Here is a 13,836-nt window from a genome sequence, read left to right on the forward strand (position 1 = left end):
CCTTTATCCAGCAGTGGGAAGATCAGTTCCCGGACGATGTCCCCACTAACTCCGAGGATGGGGGGGGGAGGGGGCATCTGGGGGCATCTGGGGGCTGGATTCGAGTGTCCCTTCCTTCATACACTCTAAGGGTACGTGCACACTGCGGAATCGCGAAGGATAACCCTTTGTGCATTCCGCAGTTGGCACCCGCCGGCGGACTGATGCAGGTGCACGTCTCCGTCCGTGTCGTAGACTCCATTCTATGCACGGGCGGATTCCGCTCTGCGTCCAACGTGTTGATGGAATGACGGATGATGGAATCCGCCCGTGCATAGGATAGAGTCTATGACACGGGCGGAGACGCGCCCCTGCATCAGTCCGCCGGCGGGTGCCAGCTGCGGAATGCACGAAGGGTTATCCTTCGCCATTTCGCAGTGTGCATGTACCCTAAATCTGTAAGTGTACCCTGAGGTACTCTCACAGAGTTTGTAGAATTTCACGCCATACCGTCATCTCTTATTGGGACGGTACTGGAGGAAAAGACGTGTCTGGGGGGCAGCGTACGCTACGCTACTCCCAGACACGTCACTGGATGATGAGGAGGATGAGGATGAATGGAGGAACAAAGGACCCCCCATTCATCCTCACTGGCTGTTTCGGTGTCGGAGGCAATAATAATGTATGCGTCCGATACCGAAAACACCCTGGGGGCCATCTTTATACGGGGACTAGTATATGGGGTATGTAGTGGTGTAGTGTAAAACTTTATTCAATGTAGTGTGGTGTAATGTAGTGTTTTTTTACGTGTTTTTTACAGTAAGTATACAAAAAAAACCTACGCCAAAAATGGTGTTGCTGATAAATGCCGCACTTATGTTCGGCACTTATCAGCAGACCGTGGCAGTAGGATATAAAAAAAAACCACCCTACGCCAAAAAGGAGGAGTTGCTGATTAGCAGCGCACTTTCGTGCGATGCTGATCAACACTCAGCGGCGATAGGGTGCGGAAAATAGAAAAAAAAAAAAATTGGGAAAAAAAAATTTTTTTTTACTACATTCTGAACATCCCTGTAGTGGCTGATACGTGTATTACACTTATCAGCCGCTAGGGGGCAGCAGAGCGCAAGATCCGAAAATAGACGACGCTGGAGCCGGAAAAATACGAAAATAGACGACGCTGGAGCCGGAAAAAGCCGATCGGGACTCACGGAAGAAGCCGAAGTCCCGACAAGATGAAGAGGACGCCGGGAACCCGGAAGACGCCGATCAGGACCCCGGGACAGGTGAGTAATGTACAAATACCTGCTCCGGACCCCTCAGCTACCTAGCTGAGGGGTCCGGAGCAGGTATTTATTACTTGTGGGGACTTTGATCGCCGTGAACGGCCGGCCGGCTGGCCGGCCGTTCACGGCGATCGGGACGGTGGTACCGTGACCACCATTACTTTTTACAGTAATGGCGGTCGGTGCCGTCCTCGGACAGCACCGACCGCCATTTTTTTCCGGGTCATCGGGCCACCGATGGCCCGGAAAGGTTCCGATCGCCGCTATGGGCTTATCAGCCAATAGCGGCGATCGTCGGCATGGGGGGGGTTAACAACCCTCCATGCCGACAGGGAGAGATGGCCTGCTATGTATTATAGCAGGCTATCTCCCCCGATCGGGACCCGGCCGGCCGCGGCGCCCGTTTAAAGGGCTGACGTACCGGTACGTCATGGGTCCTTAAGTGACAGTGATCCATGACGTGCCGGTACGTCATGGGTCCTTAAGAGGTTAAGGGGTTAAAGCGTAACTGTCATATTTTTTTTTTATTGCAGAAATCCGTAGTATAAGCGATTTTAAGAAACTCTGTAATAGGTTTTATCAGCCAAAAAAGCCTCCTTCTGTACTCAAGAAGCAATCTCCCAGCCTCCCCCCCCCCCCCTGACTTCTTATCTGTGCATTATCAGGCAAACACGTCTTCATTACAGAGAAGCCAGTGAAGACGGGCTCTGCTCTCTCCATTGTAAGCCTATGAAGGGGGGAGGGGCTGGAGGAGATGAGGGAGCAGGAAGAGGTGACATGAAGGTCAGCTGTTTGTAGACTCTCTGGGCACCTAAAACGCTAAATTCAGGTGTCAGAAAGGTCAGTGCTTATCTATTAACTTACTGAGAGAAGATTGCAGGGTGTTGTGCTGTGCAGAAATCCTCCGTGCTCAGTCACTCCTAACAGCCCCTCCCCTCTCCATAGCCACATAATGGAGACAGAAATCCTGCTTTATCTGATGTGAGGGGGGAGGTTTATAAAACCTATTACAGAGTTTCTTAAAATCGCTTGTACTGTGGATATTTAATGTTTAAAAAAAATGACCCTGAAATGACAGTTACGCTTTAAGCTACACATTTCCAGTGTCCTCCTGCCTTGTGTCTGCAGCCTTCTCCGACCACAGCCGTCACTGACACTTCCGAATGTGTCTCTGCAGTGAAAGACCGCCTAGCTAATCACTGATTGAGACGGGACAGTACTGCAACTGGTGATTGGCAGGACGGGACAGCACGGCAGAGACTGGTTTGAAATACTGGAAGCAAATTTGCACCCATCAGCCCAGAAGCTGCACATGGGAAGTACATGGACGTTCCAACATGACAATGATCCAAAACAAAGCTAAGTCGACCTGTCATTGGCTACAGCATAACAAAGCGAAGGTTCTGGAGTGGCCATCTCAGTGTCCTGACTTCAATATCATTGAGCCACTCTGGGCAGATCTCAAGTGCACAGTATATGCAAGACAGCCCAGGAATTTATAGGAACTGAAGGCTTTTTGCCAAGAAGAATGGGCAGCTTTAGCACCTGAGAAAAAAAAGAGCCTCATCCACAACTACCACAAAATACTTCAAGCTGTCATTGATGTTAGAGGGGGCAATAACGCTAATTAGAACTGAGGTATGTAAACTTTTGATCAGGGCCATTTGGATATTTTTGGTTGTCATTATGAATTTAAAAAGAGAAAACACAGTAGTGTGACAAGAAATGGCTTCACCCGACCACTAACCATGAGTGGGAAAAAAAAACGTTTTTGTGTTATTCATATTCTGAAAAAAATTCTGCAGGTTATGTAAACTTTTGAGCACAACTGTATGTTTTGCAGTGTCTAGCTGAGATATACAGTACAATGGGAAAATAAGAAACATGCATTGTCAGTATTTACCGTAATACCATACCATATTTGTAAAGCCAAATTATACAAGAAAGGGTGAAATGCAGCTGAGGTCACTGTTCTAATACAGGCTAACCAGTTAAAAATGTATAAATAAGTATACTAGTAGATAGCTAATCTGCTGTATGCAAACAAAATAGCTACCGGCCTTGTCTCCACGCTGCAATACAGTCATTGTAGCATGAGCTACTCCCTGCTGGTTTTGTGCCACTCACATTATCTTATATACTGATTTTGAGTCTAGCAGGAAAGGCTGTGCGTGGATCATTCTCCCTTACCCCCTGGCTGCTTTGCTTGCACTCCTGCTTACATTTTATAAAGCTTCCAGTAGATGGCAGCAGTTTGGCACTTTTGCAAATAGAATAAGTCAGTCTTCTAGACTGCAGAATAAGATGACACACTTGCCTCTACTTGTAGTTTAATTGTAATTTGTTCAGGCTTTATTCACACTTAGGGTGCCTTTACACAGACAGATTTATCTGACAGATTTTTGAAGCCAAAGTTGAAAATAGACTATAAACAGAGAACAGGTCATAAAGGAAAGAATGAGATTTCTCCTCTTCTCGAATCCGTTTCTGGCTTTGGCTTCAAAAATCTGTCAGATAAATCTCTGTGTAAAGACAGTCTTAGCTTTTAATTAGCGAAACTTTTAATACTATGCCTGAAAACTCCCTTTTGTTAATGTGCAGAAGACAAGTAGCAGTAATCCCACATGCACATTTAGCATTGCATTGGCCTACTGGAGAAATCCTCTGGTCGGCCCTAACATCTGTGCCCTGACCTCTGCAGTGTCACAGTAGTAGCACCATGACACAGTTAGACCATGTGTGACCAGTCAGGTCGTGCAAGGCACCAGCCACCAGACCACTAGGGGGAGACAGCTGAGATGGATGTGCTACTTACCCATCTGCGCTGTTTATCCCTGAAAGTCACTAGCAACGTCACTCCTTCATGCAGCCTTGTACATAGACTGATGTAATCACACTCAGCTTTATGACACTGTCTGCAGCAGGTAGAGGACACACTTGGCCTGTTACGTTATGGGGGCACAGAGGGGCGTAATACTAGAGGGAGGAGGGGAAATACTATACAGAAAGTACATAGAAAATATAATATGCTACAGGGGGTTCTATACTATATAGGAGACACAAAAAGAACATAATACTATACAGGTGGCATATTGAGGAGTGTCTCCTCTTCCTCCTCACTCCTCCCCCTTCATATAAATGTTTTAATTGTTTTGATGGCAGTTTTACATGCCCTTTTGGTGGTGTTTTTTTTATTTAGTGTAATTATGAACATGGCATTTTCAATAGAGAAAGTCCCATAGACAATTTTATATGGGAAAATACTATAACCAGAGCATGCTTCATTTGTTCAGAAAAATATCCCTAACCAAAAATGTCCGAAAATTGGCAAAATTAACCTTATATTGGCAAAAATTTTACCTTGGGTATTTGAGCCGTCTCCCGTCTTTCTAGCTGCTTCTGTTCCTGAGTTACAAGTTTTTCTAAAAGATGGTCTATAATCAAGATAGGAAACTACATTGCCCATCATGCAATGCTTATGCCTGATGATGGTAATGATGATGATGTAGCAGAGCTGAGATAGTGAGAATGATGTAGCAGAGCTGAGATACTGAGAATGATGTAGCAGAGCTGAGAAGTGATGGGGATGTAGCACAGCTGAGATACTAAGAACGATGTAGCAGAGCTGAGATGTGATGGGGATGTAGCAGAGCTGAGATAGGGAAAACGATGTAGCAGAGCTGAGATGTGATGGGGATGTAGCAGAGCTGAGATAGTGAGAACGATGTAGCAGAGCTGAGATAGTGAGAAAGATGTAGCAGAGCTGAGATAGTGAGAAAGATGTAGCAGAGCTGAGATGTAATGGGGATGTAGCAGAGCTGAGATAGTAAGAACGATGTAGCAGAGCTGAGATAGGGAAAACAATGTAGCAGAGCTGAGATAGGGAAAACGATGTAGCAGAGCTGAGATAGTGAGAACGATGTAGGAAAGCTGAGATAGTGAGAACAAAACGCTTCGAGGCGAGAGGATACAGCAGACGAGTTATTAAACGAGGGCTGGACCGAGCAAAGGCTGTAAAAAGAGAAGATCTTCTAAAACCTAGAGAAAAGTTGGCAGAACAAAAGGAAGAACAGGTAAGGTTTATTACCCCATATAACAACAAGTCGCAGGAGATGAGGGATGTGCTGCAGAAGTTTTGGCCTATCTTACATATGGACCCGGTGGTTGGAAAGTGGGTACGAGATACGCCAGCAGTCACATATAAAAGGGCAGAGAATCTAAAAGATATTTTGGTAAAAAGTTATCATAGAGGCACGACAGTAAAAAATATGTTTGGTTCAAAGGGCCCCAAGTGGGGTAGCTATCCATGTGGAAATTGTGTCGCCTGCCCGAATGTGGAGAGAGCATTTGATTTTACATCAAGCAATGGAGAAAGGAGATTCAAAATAACACAACATATTACATGCAAAACAGAAGGTGTTATTTATTATGCAACATGCCCGTGTAAACTGATTTATGTGGGATTGACTTCACGAAAACTCAAGGTGAGAGTTCGTGAACATGTCCTAGACATACGTAAAGCCATGGATGCTGAAGACTCCACATTTTTAAAACCCATTGCCAGACACTTTAAGGAAATGCACAATGGCAACAGCAGTCTTCTGAAGATAAGAGGGATAGACAAAGTACATATAGATAGGAGGGGAGGTGATTGGAGGAAGATCTTGGCCCAATTAGAGACTCGTTGGATACATAAAGTGGATTGTGTAAACCCAAAGGGCCTCAATGAGGTCCTAAGCTTTGCCCCATTCTTGTAATCCTAAGCCAGGTTTAGGTATAAAGATACCATACATGTGTGTAGCATGGGGTTCCTGCTACCAAATTGTTTTTATTTTGTTACTAATGGTTTTTATTTTTATATTTTTTTAGAGTAATATTGATTGCCCCTTGATGCCTGACCCTTAGGAGCACCTTTGAGAAGATCAAGACGTACTTTTCAAAGAAGATGGCGACTGTTATATCTGACGTAAATCCTGTTATAGACTGATCCTTATATTAATTGATATATTTTTTATATATGTTCATTATTTATTATTTTTTACACTTGGGTATGGAATTGTGTATAACTGCTTAGATGGCCCTTTGGTATTGGGTTATATGAGTATCGATTTTTTGGTGGCCATCTAGTATTATGTCACATTGTTATTTATATTTTATTTCCACATGGAAATACATATACACTTAGTTATACTATTGGTATACATTTAGATACAATTTTTTATAGATATTGGTTACACAATTTTATGATTATCATGCATGATTTGTAGTTTCTTTTATATACACACACAATCCTTATTTATATATATATATTTTTTTACACATTACTAAAAATTAATAAATTTTTTTGATATAGCTTTTTGCACGCGCATGCATATGTACACATGTACACACGTGTGTATATATGACATGCCTGCACATATCATATCACAGTGGGAACAGTGCTTTGATGTTTAGTTGCACATCATAACATTAAAACATTATAGGAATATTAATTAAGTGGTTAATTTTGTCACATATATTTATGAGTGGTTTTGGATAAAGTTTTTTCATACAGTTTGTATATTTATATTTTTATAATTTTGTATATTATTTATTTGGTATTATTTATTTGGTATCACATGATTGTAATTGTTAGTATATTTGAATACACACAACATATATAGGATATGATTCATTTATATATTTTTTAATTTATTTATTTTTACACGAATATTTTATGTAGCACTATATATTTAAATAATTGAGGAGGTTTTTATACATTATAAAATGAGGAGGATTAATGAATATAGCTTTGGTCATTAACAGGTGGTAAAGAGAGCCTGATTAGTATAATTAGATTATAAATAAAGATAGGTGCTCTGGGAATATATACATACAAGATGGCCGACGCCGTATCCAGAGTGAACGCGTCCTGGTCCCTATGGCAACGTGACCGCTAGTGCGCAGGCCCTCGGCTTCGGCCGCGAGCGTGTGACGTCAGGTCGCCGCGTCATGTGATCATCACGTGATTCACATGGGGAGGCGTCGAGACGCCATCTTTCCGGCATAGAGGTATAAAAGGGTGCAATCTAGAGATAGGAATACAGCCTCCGTGATCAAGCCAGACGCGAAACGCGCGTTGGGGGGAACTACACACAGTAGCACAGGTAATGTCACAGTTTTTCGGTCTTCTGGATTCTATTTTACTTATATGAGACTGTATTGGCACATGCACTTTAGTATCTAGAGGAGATATGGAGATCTGCAGCACTTTATGGAGGCATTACGCCATTTTATTTATGTGATCAGGTTATTTGTATCCACTGTGGGCTTTATTATGCTATAGCTAATTGTCCTCCAATACTGTATATTACTGTGTATTACCATCCTGTGTGAAGGAATATTTTTATTCTGCTCTGCATTTATAATTTTAATATAATTATTTAATAAAGATTTTTGAGATTGTGAGTATACTGGTGTATAGCCCATTTTTGTAGGATAAAGATAGTGAGAACGATGTAGCAGAGCTGAGATAGGGAAAACTATGTAGCAGAGCTGAGATGTCCAATGGTGAGAAGGCTGCGGGTGGCCGCGGGTGAGAGGGCTGCGGACGGCCGCGGGTGAGAGGGCTGCGGGCGGCCGCGGGTAAGAGGGCTGCGGGCGGCCGCGGGTGAGAGGGCTACGGGCGTCCAGGTGTGAGAAGGCTGTGGGCGGCACACAGTTGGGGCTGCAGGCACAGGAGCGCTGCGGGAAGCCAATGGGTGAGTGGGGGGTAAATGCACAGCCTGATGGAGGTGCGTGCGGGTAAGCTCAAGCTCGTCGGCGGCGGGTGGGCGGGCGCTTCAGGGTTTGCATCCACAGAAGCATCGGGCGGCCACTGGGTGAGCTGGATGGGGGAGGAGTGAAGGGGTCGTGCACACAGTGTGGGTGGGGAGGAGATGTATGATATGGGTGATCTCTGTGGGGGGCGCCGCTACACAGTTGCACTTATCGGAGGCTGCGAGCGGCCACCGGGAGACGTGGGGGGGCTGCACTCACAAATGCGGCCACCGCATGAGGGGGGGCACATACTGTGGGTATGCTCTGGGTGGGGAGGTTACATAGAGCTGGTGAGCTCCAGGGCAAGGGGCACACAGTGAGCGGTGCTGCTGTCAGAGAGGCAGACAGCTGCAGTGTCTCACTGTCCTCCCTCACTTCAGTGGACTGGGTTAGAAGCTCTAACCCAGCCCATTGAAGAGATGGAGGACACGTGATGCCATCTCGGAGGGTGCGGGCCAGGAGCAGGGAGCATGTCGGAGTGGACTGAGAGCTGATGATTCTATGCAATCCGTGGGGGTGGGGGCACCTAGATAACAGCAGAACTGTGCAGAATCCGTAATAGATTTATATGGGAAAGATGGAAAGCTACGGAAAGGGCAACGTATTAATGCAAAAATAATTTTGGGGGGAATACCTCTTTAATGTAATACCTGGCCAGAGAGTTTTTGGCCCACAAAAACACTCTGAAAAACATGGCATTTTTGACAAAGACACTATGCATCAAATGAGTAGCACAGATTATTTTCCGTAGCACATTTATAACTAAATTGAATACACATTGTATTTGGATCTGAACAGATTTACTATTAGCCAGGTGAGACGATTGTGTATGGCAGCGAAAGAGCTGAAGCATAAGCCTCTGAACACGTAAAGAGAGAGATAACCCAGTAACAAGCACAAGATGGCGTGAGCAGGATCAGTATGACGATCATCTCCACGCAAGGAACAGCTGGAGATCTCCAAGGATTGGGGGATGAGAAGAAAAGGATTAACAGGAAGATTATAACAAAAGGAAAGAGAATGTGTGTGTGACAAAGGGAGAGAGACAGGGCAGAGTACAGTTATGGTCATCAAGGTGACAAGGACCTGACAGACACAGAGGTCACAGGCAACTGGATGACGTGAGAAAAGTGATATCACAGGCTCAGAGGAAGGGCTACATCAACTACAAATTACAGGAAAACTAGCCCGACAGGCTGGTAGCCAAGAAATATAAGTGGACCATAAGCTCTATTAACACTGGACCCTTTAACTCAACTCAACATCTATCTGAAGCAGAGCAGCCGCTTCTACGGTGAGATTCCTTCAACTTTCCTACTTTTCCCAAAACTTTGAATAGACCTTATAAACATGTGCCCTACCCTGTAGGAACTGTTCCTCCAGCAACCCTGATTCACACATGTAGCCCTTCTATACTATAGACTTGTAGTACACTGAAACAATTGCAGATATAGGCTATGTTCAGATGTCTTTTTTGCTAAACTAACAGCTGCCAGTTTTATTAAAAATAACGGCCATTGTTTTCACTCTTCAATGATTTCTATTGCAGTCAATGTTAACAACGGCTGTCTGTTCATACAATGTATAGAATAACGTCCGTTTGTAGCGGTCATCAAATGTCATGGGCTAGGTTTACACTGTAAAAATGGCGTCTGTCTTTCATAACAACGGCCATGATTGTGCAAATAACATCCGTTATTTAAAAAATATCGGGTGTTATTCGCACAATGGCGACCTTAATTTTGAAAGGTGACCGTCGTTTTTACATAGTAGGAACCTAGCCCCATGACATTAATGTGTGGCCGTTATTTTTAGTTCCCACTGATTTATTTTCTGGCCTTTATTCAACGGAACTCAATGTAACTTTTTAAGAGCCACACCCAAAAGGGGGTGTTAAAAGCGGCCAGCATTAAACCTGAATAATAAACCAACGTCCGTCATTGCAATGGCAGCCAAAGTATGCTAAACTACGATCAGTGTTTTGAGTCTAATAAAAAACAGCCATTAAAAGACATTGCGTAAACCTAGCCATAAAAATTTATATGATGTGTACAATAGTAAACAGCCATCCCTATGGGGAAGTAAACTACAAGTAAGGAAGATGGTGTTGCATTCAACTTCTGTGTCGTCTGACTTGCACAGAGCGGACGTGGAAGGTGTGAATGCAGCCTAAGGGTACTCTAGTTTATCAGAAATAGCACACTGGTATTTTAGCAGATATGCCACACGGATTATTACTTTTTTTCTTTTATATGTATTGATAATTTACTAAAAAAAAAAAAAACCTACCTGGCCTGTCTCAAGCTGTGTTCACATTTCTCATAGATTTTCCATTAAGATCCTCCATTACAGATTTCATCAGACACACATAACACATAAAAGTGCAGCACTTAGCTGTGACAGAGAGCTTTTCCCATCAGTCATTGCAATGGGATTCATTGGCACAATTTCTGCAGTTATTTTAGTCGTTCTGCTTTTATGAGTGAGAAGAACAATGTAAACAATGCCTCAAATGTGAACACAGGCTTATAAGTTTTTTTAGCACTCCTAATTGTTTAAACGTACAGGTAGTTTGAGACACTGTACATTTCAAGAACCATTACAAATATATGAGATGTGTATGGTGAGGTGTCCCCCAACTAGCATGTATCATTTATAATCACTGGTTGTGTCCTGTGTGGAAAAGGTACAGTGCATGGGTACCAGATAACAGGTACCAGGGTAACAGATACCGCTGCACCCCAAAATATCTATGCTTATGTAAGTTCTCCAATTTGGGACTCTTCAGTTACTGCAAAACTATAGCTCCTGTCATGCTGGCTTTCAGAGAATGCTAGAGGTTATAGTTTTGCAATAGCTGGAGAGCCATGCATTGGGGAACATTGAAGGAATATGGTTATCTTAGACCAGTGTAGCTACTTTGACCCAAAACAAGGCTCGGATACTAATAATATCAGAGCTTTTTTAGCAGAGGCCTGAAGTAGGGTTGGGAGGGAAGCCAAGTGCTCCCTGCCTATTAGAACCCCCCCCCCATTTTTAGTTTCTTCTGCCTTAGCACCCCTTTGTTCCGGTAAGCATATCCGCAGGATACACTTATAGTTGGATCTTGTGATGCAGCAAAAACTACCTCAAGGGGGACCTGACTTCTAGTAAAACTACCTATTGGAGGGGGGGGGGGGGGTTCATCTGGCTATAGGGAAAACTACCTAAAGTGGGATCTGGCTGATGGGGTGAATTACATATTGGGGGACCTTGCTTACATATAATGAGGGACATAATTCCTTTGGGGAAACCACCTACAAGGGGCACCTTCATAATTGAGGAGGCTAGCTATTGAAGGGGTGCTACCTACTGGAGCAACCTACCTTTCTACCTAATGGGAGGGCAACACTTCCCCCAACCCACTTACCTTCTCACTTCACTCTGCGGGACACCAAGGGGGCCATTATTATTGTTTGGAGCACTGCAGCTGGGGTAAAGTGTAGGAGTGTGCTGGAAAAGTGCAGACCCCAGGATGTTTGTCTGGCATGTTCTGCAGAGAGAGGAGTTGTAGCTAGAAGAAATTGCCATGGTGGTCTGGGCAGGATGAAGAAAATAGAAAGTGAAGGTGAAAAGGTGCAGCCTTTTCATTGTTCACATAGGGTTTTAGCCAGTTTGTACTTACTTCTTGCAGCAGCTGTGCTTAGATACAAATCTGGGACACAGATGCAACCTCATCACTGCCACAGCAAAAAGTGCATGCAAGTGGATATTATAATAGGTGTCACAGAACCTGGTGTATACAATGATGATTTTGAGGAGAGTACCGGGCCCTGAGTTTCAGAGGGCCCGGTTTGGGCATTAACCTAACTTGGCAAACTGTACATTTAATTATTAGAGTATAAATAATTGATCTAATTATGTAACACTATTATTAATGTTTTGAGCATTACCCTGAGCAAAGTACACAGAATATCCTTTACAAAAAAGATGAAAATTGAGTCTTAGTCCCCCCCCTCCCGAAAACCAGTTGCAATGCACCAATCATGTTATGCAAAGCCCAGCTGCTGCCAGTTTGAATTGGCACCAAAATGGTTTTTGGTTACATGTTCAACAAATACAAGAACAGCCGTATTTTTTATTTTTAAACTCATAATAAAACATACTATAAAACAATTGTAAGAGTGCGTTCACACATACAGGATCCGCAGCGAAGTTATAAGCTCCACATAAACATAGATGTTTTTAAGGTTGTAGATTTTGCTGCAACCATCCAATCCCCCCCCCCTTACCCCCACAGAAAAGATAGTCTAAAAGTAAAAAAAAAAAAAAAAAACATAGCGTTGCGCACTACATACAGTTAACTTGGGCAGTAGACATTTGGACCACAAACAGACAAAAAAAAAAGAGAAACTAATGGAAAAAAATAACAGTAAAAGAAGCCTCAAAGATGTAAACAGTTCATTCCTAAAACAGACATGAGTTTCATTAAGAATGTCTACAGCTCGATTTCTTCTAGATCTTAGAACCTGATTAATATCATAGAAAATAGAAGGATGTGACTGCTGCCAAGCAGCTTTACCCTTCTCTGCAGTCAGCACACTGTCAATCCAGCTATGAGCTGATCGGATGAGCCGTGTATGACTGGTTGCCATGCATACACTGCATAACTACACAGGTTCCAATAAGGTTGTTATGCAACTTATCCTTAGCTATCAGCCCGTCTCAAATTACTCATGTTTTTTACTCAGCAAGTCACCTCTTTAGCTCTTCTTTAGTGCATTACCCCTATTTTCTCAATAAGATTCTTATCATATTGATACATACAAGGACTTATTCTCAATGCTTAGTCCATTTAGGTGGCTTGGGACATGCCTAACTATTAAGTTTAATAGTTTAAAATATGTCTAATAAGCATAAAAACAAAGTTCTTCCTTTACACCGTTGCATCTGTCATTGCAGAGATGTCTCGAGAACAATTGGAAGGAGTGGTCCGCACTGTTGAGACCCTTTTAGGTGAAGCAGAGGCACTGAGAGCACGGTGCCAAAAACAGAGCGATGAAGTGAGACAACTATGTGAAGACCTCAGAAATGAGAATCGGGACCTGGTAGAGAGATTTTCCCAGGCAGAACGAGACCTGGCTGATGTAAAACGATCGGTCAATGAGTTAATGGACACTAAAGTGGCATTCGAAGCCAGGGAAAGGCAGGTGCGAAAACTGAGCAAGCAACTCTAAGGAAGAACTCTAACAGACATACATGCTACAGTTTCTGGACGGAGCCCTGCCTGTTGGTTAGACATCAGTGATTGTAGCTTATTGATGGGTTGTAAGGACCTATTGTTCCCAGTATGTCCTTTACATTTACAGGATAGTTCCTACTTTTCTTAATTCCATATCAGATTGTCTAGTTACTACTTGTTAGCATATTGCAGTAAAGGATATGTATAATTTATTACATGAGGTGCAAATCAGTCTCTCTCATTGCTTGGTTTCATTGCTTTAGTCGATGGTTAATCATCTGCAACAGAGCCTTGAACGGTTCCAAACGTAAGAGAAACCCAACAGTCATATATGACATTTTCTTTCTTATTTATATGAACACATTGCATCTTTGTAAGAGTACGTTCACACTTGTTATGGGCCACACATTGACAGTAACAGAGTGGTATCCGAATTGTTTCTTTCAATGGACTAAATGACCATTTTCTGAGCGGATACTGTCATTTTGCCTCATTCTAAAGTGCAGGCAATGGGGCTTTGGACTATCTCAAAAATGCAGGAGGCACAGAAAT

Source organism: Dendropsophus ebraccatus, chromosome 4 (genome assembly GCF_027789765.1).
Source record: "Dendropsophus ebraccatus isolate aDenEbr1 chromosome 4, aDenEbr1.pat, whole genome shotgun sequence".
Lineage (NCBI taxonomy): Eukaryota > Metazoa > Chordata > Amphibia > Anura > Hylidae > Dendropsophus > Dendropsophus ebraccatus.